Source organism: Oryzias melastigma, linkage group LG21, assembly GCF_002922805.2.
Source record: "Oryzias melastigma strain HK-1 linkage group LG21, ASM292280v2, whole genome shotgun sequence".
Taxonomy (NCBI): Eukaryota; Metazoa; Chordata; class Actinopteri; order Beloniformes; family Adrianichthyidae; genus Oryzias; species Oryzias melastigma.
Window position 1 is genome coordinate 20,443,750 of NC_050532.1, and position 7,248 is coordinate 20,450,997.

Below are 7,248 nucleotides of genomic sequence, written 5' to 3' on the forward strand. Positions count from 1 at the left end.
TTGCGACTTCTATTTTTTTTTTCTCACAATATTCTTTATTTAGTGCAGGTTGGAATGGGTGAAAAAAATGGTCATGTGTTATAGAAGAAAACAAAGGTGTACAAAACTGTGGTGTGACCAGCTACATTGTTAGGCCTAAAGACTGCAGCACTGAGGAAAAGACTGGAAGCAGGAGGCAGCATAAATGAAGAGGTTCTCTTTGGGAGTGACCAGGATGGACAGGATCAGGAATGAGCACATCAGAGGGACGGCACATGTTAGAGCAGATAAAGTTAGAGAGGCCAGACTGAGATGGTTCAGGTTCATGTGTATATATATATATATATATATATATATATATATAGTGCTTTACTGCATTCCTCGAAGCCCAAAGCGTTTTACAGTCACAGACACCCCCACACACTGGTGATGGCTCCGCTGCCGAACACTGGCGTCAACCTTCCACCAGAGGAAATTTGGAGTTCAGTGTCTTGCCCAAAGACGCTTAGACACATGGGCAGGCAAGGCGGGAATTGAACCTGCAATCTTCTGATCAGGAGTCCACCATAGCCGCTCCAATATATATATCTATATATCTACATATTTATATAGATATGGATATAGATATGTGTGTGGGTGTGTGTGGGTGTGTGTGTGTGTGTGTATTAGGGCTGTCAACGCATGTGGTTAGTTAAAAATTGAAAGTATCGACAGTAACGAAAATTAATTACACTTCGCAAAGCAACTATCTTGCAATTCGTGTCAGACGGTTCAGGCGTTAATTTCTGATAATGCACACTTTGTCGGGCATTATCCCACTCATACCATGGTCACTAACAAAGTAATAAATATTCAAGAATGATTAAGTACTTTAGTCTTGTTATTTTTTTCAGTTTCTATAGCTTTTTTTAAAAGAAGCTGATTATTTCATTCATGTTCCGGCACATTGTCAAGGAACACAATGACTGGCTGAGGAGGCACCGAGCTCGTCTGCAGCGTCAATGGAAAGCGATATATAATCTGATCGTCATCATAGGTTAAATAAAGCATCAGTTCAGTGAGAAAGTTCACCTCTTACTCCTTGTTTTGCTTGTGATGAAGTTTGTATAGGAGAATCTTGTGCAGTGATTTAGAACATTTGCGCTATGTGACCGGAACTTCTTTTATAGGTGTGTATTCACACCCAGCAGCCAATCAGAATCGAGTATTTACCCCCATCCTGTTATAAGTTCACTTAAAATGCAGGAATGGAATATTTGTTTCTTATGACTGTATGTCAGCCATAAGAGTAATACTGAAGACATAAAAGTCTTTAGAGTTTTGTTAATCCTACTGCTGATGTGTTTTTTGCACACAAATTACACTGAGTTTCTGGGATATCCTCATGGCCTCTTTCCCTAAATCCACAAACTTTCTCTTTGGTCTTCATTTCGGCCCCTTTCCTGATGGTTACGACCTCAGTATCATTTTCCCAACATAATCCTTCTCCCTCCTCCCAACGTGTCTAAACCATCTCAATTTGCTTCCCTGCATTTACTGTATCTCCAACATTCAACAAGAGCTGTCTGTCTGATGGATTCATTCCTGATCCTATCCATCCTCATCACTCTCAAAGAGATCTTCAGCTTCCTCATACAAAACCACAGCTCCTCTCTTGGTGCCTTTCAGGCATTCTCTGCATTCAAAAATCTAGAGAAGAGACCAAATCTTGCATCTGTGGAAGCCATACTGTTGCTTATGACCTCAACTCGGCTTCCATTACTCTTTCTCATAACTTCTTTGTGTGACTCATCAGCTTCATTCCTCTGTAGTTTTATCAATTCTTCACATCTGTCCTTTTCTTTTTTTTTTTTTTAGAAATGGAAACCAGAGCATTTTTTTTTCATTATTCAGGCATCCTCTCACTCTCCAAGATCTTATTAAAAAACCGAATCAGGAACTCCACTACCACCTCTCCTAATCTCCTCCATGCCTCCACAGATATGTTGTCAGGACCAACTGCTTTTCCCCTCCTCATCCTCTTCAATGCCTTCCTCACTTCATTCTTGCTGATCTTTGCTTCTTCCTGCTCCACAACAGCCACCTCGTTTACTCTGTGCCCTCAAACATTTCCCTCTTTCATCAGCTCAGCAACCATAAACAACGTTCCCACTGTTAGTAAAGCAGAATCTTTTCAGCGCTGGTAATAGCGGTCAAATCACCAGACAAAACTGAAGAACCTGCAAGCTCCGGACCCCCGCTGACTGCCTGAGGTGGACTGCTTAAAAGCTCCCAGATGTGCAGTATACTGGCATCTATAATTATCACATTCATTTTCCTCCTGCATTCTCTGTATGTCTCGCTTTGCTTCACATCTGTCCTAATAACTCCGAGATGCTTTGAAAACGGTGGATGTACAAATGCATGAATGGAAACAGCTTTCTGGAGTTAAGCTAAGTGTGCAGCTTTGTTTGTGTTGCTTAGCATCAGTAACGACGGCAAATTATTTCAAACTATTTCTATTGCCAAAGCCACGTTAATTATAATGTAGACAAGCTTAGTTGCCCATTTATGTCAAATAAGCAGTATTTATAAAATGGTTGAATTAGAACAATATGATAGGTTGCAATAAGACAACTATGATATTTTTGCCATATATTTTGATATTAGCTAATATGGAAAATAAAATAGGGATGTAGGGTGGTGCAGTGGATAGTGCTCTGACCTCACAACAAGAAGGCCCTGGTTCAACTTCTACTGTCAAAAACATGCTTTACAGGTTAATTGGTGACGCTACATTTCCATACATGTGAGAGTGTGGTCCTGCAACACTCTGGCACCTGTTCAGGGTGTATGCTACCTCTGCACGAGTGGCTGGGTTGGCTCCAGCAGCCTCATGAACCTGAAAGGGATTCTGAAAATGAATGGCTAGGAAGTACAAAAGTGTTGCGTAAATTTGGTTTATCGGTAGTTGTTTTACTGAGATTATAAATAACAGGTCTAAAGAAAAAACATTGGAATCACTAACCTAAAACAATTAAAGACCCATTTCAATGAAAATTGTGTTTTTAAAATGTTCTTTTGTCAATTTTATAACGATGGAGGACACATCTGCATATTTCTTTAGACTACGGTCACATATCCCAGTGCTATCTATAATTTATATTCAAGTCTTTTATCAAATGTGGCAGGTATTCGCATGGCGGCATTAGTAATTGGAAGGTGGCAATCACATGTTTAAATGGCCGCAAAGGTTTTAAGAAGAAGTTCAAATTAAACAGCAATCAGACGATTTTTTGACATCGGACACTGGCTGCCGGGCACTTTTCAAGGTACTGTGGTGGAGGGAAGCAAGAAGGTGTTACCACGCTGTTTGACTGATTGGGCGTTTTCCAATGTCCCCAAAATCGTCTGATGATTGAATGATTTCAGACTGCTACCCTCCTGCCCCCCGGCTGCCGTCCTACTGCCACTGTCAGAAATCATAGGGTAGCAGTGTAGACACTTTAGGAGGGCTGTTGATATTGGCCAGGGACTGGGTGATGACCAGACGACAATCTGGTGACCCCCCCCCCCCCTCCCTGGACACCCAGGCCATTATTCCCTCTAATTTTTCTTGTGTCTGAACATACACACGAGCTCCCTAAGCACACTGAGAACCACCACTAAAGGTACATTCACACCGGCCGCATGTGCTATACAGTATTCCGCCCCTTATTCGCGAATCCGCGGAATCCGCGAATATAGAGAATCCCCCACCCCCACTGCCGAAGGATGTCTGTTACTGATCCGTACTCATCAAAAACACTTCTGATCATACTTTATAAAACATTTGCTAAAGAGTATTGCTCAAAATAAACCGTTTTTTTAGTATTACTTCAGAACAAAAGAATGTACCACAATGACAGTGTACTTTATGATCCAGATGAGGGGGTACGCAGACGAGCGTTCCCCCTCATCTGAGTGGTCTGAGTTTTTGTGACGCGCTGAAAGAGTCACGTGACTAAAAAAAAAAAAAAAAATCTGTGAATACTTGAAACGGCGAATAAAAACTGCAAATAGGCGGGGGAACACCATATGCGGTTTCATATATGCGCATTCAACACCGGCCAGCACTGGACAACCAGGTTTCGGTAGCAAGGGGGATTCTTTTTCTTTTGTTTTTCAACTACTAGCGCCACCTACAAATAGTAGAGGCTCAGTGCGCAAAGTCAAACTGGCACAAATCTTTCTCCAGGCTTTTTCTTTCACAGCTTTATTCCGATAAATGAAAGACATGGTGTAATTTAACTCCAGCCGGACATAAAAAGGCAATTTTTCGTACATATGATTGAAAAAATGATTACTTGATTTAAATCAATCTTTAGCAATAAGATTCAGCAACAGTTATTCAAATTAAGCTGATTTTTCTCTTTGAAAGCAGTTTTTCCCTATAGTTGGGGTGAAAAAACTAATTTTATAATACTTTTTTACCCAAGAGTTTATATTTCTGTTAATAAAAGTTCCAACTTTAGTCAAGTAAAAACAGTTTTGCATAACCAAAACTGTTTTGCAATTTAAATTTAAAACATGAATTCATTTCTTTTGGTGTTGTGCATATAAGTGTTGAATGTTTAAAAATAGCTAGAATGATGCCTGCATGACTTTCACTGGAGAGCCTGGGGAGCTTATAGCTGCAGGTTGACATCAGGCTTTGCCTTCTCAGATGTAAAGATATAAATATTTGTACATTTAGACCGCTTCACCTGCAGCTGGATGTTAAGTCACTTAAGCATTTCTATCTATCTGGTGTTTTATGAACTCAAGGCAGCTAAATGCATGACTTACGACAGGGTTAAGTGCCAACTGGTCCAGGCAAAACTCTTCTAGGGACAAATAAAAATGGGAGAATAAAACCTTCCGTAAGCTTTTTCTATTTGATTTGTGGCACCGAGGCTGAAGTTGTTGTGTGAGCTTTTCGGCAGCACACTAAACTCACTCATTCGGTTTAAGATGCTTCAAGGGTTGTTGAGTGTTAATTGTTTCCAACCTACTATTGCAATGGACGACAATGCTTCAATTGAGGAATTAAACATAAACAAATGATAAAAAGACACTTGGAAACAGAGTGCTTTAATTGTACCGTGTAACAGATATTTTGTCAAGATCTCAGGAAGTAAAAAAAGACAGATCAAGTCTCTTTGTGTTTGCAAATAGGAAAGAACTCTAAAAGGCTCCTACTTAAACTAAGTTTTTTATTATTCATTGCACTTCAGAAATATTGCAGGTGCATGGTTTCTCTACACGGGCCTTTCATGTAATTTTAATTTTCTAACTAATGTTGGACTTCTTTTGTCAATAACCAACTTACATTTTCTGCTACATATGTTCTTGACCACCTAATGTGTCTTTATCAAGGTCAGATAGAAGCAGCTAGAGGGAAAAAAGTGCTTTGGGAGTGTTTAGTTTTCGCTTTACTCTCCATTCTTGACATGATGGAAGGAAAGGTTTACATATGACGGAAATCTGAGTGTTTAAAGGGGATCGGAATAAAAAAAAGATGACGAGAATCCATGCAATCACTCCACCCTCTGGTGCAAGAACTAAATCCCTGAAGGAAACTCCTCATAAACATTCAATTTTTTCCAAGGCCACTCAGACTCTTCAGATTCTCATTTATTGTACCTTTGCTGCATATCTGAAGGAGTGCCCCAGCAGCGTGTCGGCCAGTCAAATTACCTGGAAACGGGGTTTGCTGCCTCCGCCATGGCTAAAATTGCCTTTCCTCTGACAGGCCTTCCAATTCCATTCCATTTAGATAAATTCCACATTAGATTAATTATGGATTAATTCCTTGGAAGTTAACTTGAATAAATGACTAGATTTATTTGTTTGGACCATCAGGAGGGTTCAGGGCTGGGATGAAGAAGTCAGCCTGCACGGTTATGTTTTATTTTTTTTCATTAAAAGAAGGGTAAAAGAGTAACAGAAGCAACATAAATGCTTCATCACCTCATGTAAGTCGGATGTAATGGAATTTCGGATGTCATTTTTCCTCATACAGGAGGGGTTTTCAGGAAAAGCAATGCTGAAAAGAACACATTTACCTTCACAGACTGCATGAAATCCAACCCCGGATTTGGTAACAAAGGTTAAAGCTTTGAAAAGCTGCACACAGTGAAGCCTTTACAGATGCTTCTCCCTAAAACTTTATTTTTTAATCGTCTTTGAAAATAGCCTTGATGAACCTGTGGATTAATAAGCAAGGTTAAAATATCTGGAACGATTGTTATCATCTTTCTTCTTTTTCTAGGTTAGATGTGGTGTCCTTGTTGCAGACAGACCACAAGTAGAATTAAAATGAGGGTGCGCCGGATAGGAAGAATTGCATCATGTTCTTGAGACTGTGCAAGTTAATGGAGAGTTTAAAAATGCAAATCCTTATTTTAGTTTTGCAGCCTCTCTCTTTATTTTGGTCGCATCTTAAGCGCATGATTTTTTATCATTTTACGTTTGAGATATTCCGCTGTTTGCAAAACCTAATTGATGCATTTCTTGTTTACCGGCTGGAGTAGAAGATTGACCAGATGAGGAAGAAGCTGAGCTGGGTCTCTCACAGTTATGACTCTGGGGTCAATACTGTAAACAGTGTTTTGACTCAAATACAAACAGTTCTGATCCCCGCGGTTCCACTGAGGCAAACATTTACTTATTCAAATTTACATCCAGCGATCGCCTGAAAGGACAAAGATGGCTTTTTTTCCAGTCTTGATAGATGTTTTGAATGATTGATGTCTTAGTATTTGGCATGCAGTAGCTGTCTGTCAGCTGGTTCTTTGATTGTGTTTTACTGCTCTCATTATGTGTTACTGACTCCAACTTAGCATGCAGGTGAGTGCTGGGACCAGCCTTACCTATAATGAGCCTTGAAACAGCATCACACGAGTACCGCAGCTTCTTACTTAAAAAATGGACCATTATCCCACATAGAGGTCACAGGATGTTTGCAAATTGATTTCCCCTCATACTCCCATGTTCTTCTTTTTTTTTTTTTACTTTTTCCTCTCATTACAAGCTTCGAGATATTAGTGCGCATTCACATTTTGTTGGATCACCACTGACTTTGACTGCGGAACAAGTTGGCAGTTACACCAAATAAAAGGGCTTAGGTAAAAAAAAAAAAAGAATAAGTATTCATCAGGATTTTTTTTTCTTCTCCCACTTGTCAGAAAGACACCTGTGGTTGCCTTTTTCTCAATCCCAAGGTTATCAACAGTGAGGTGGATCCTGCAGTGACCAACTCCGAGCTGC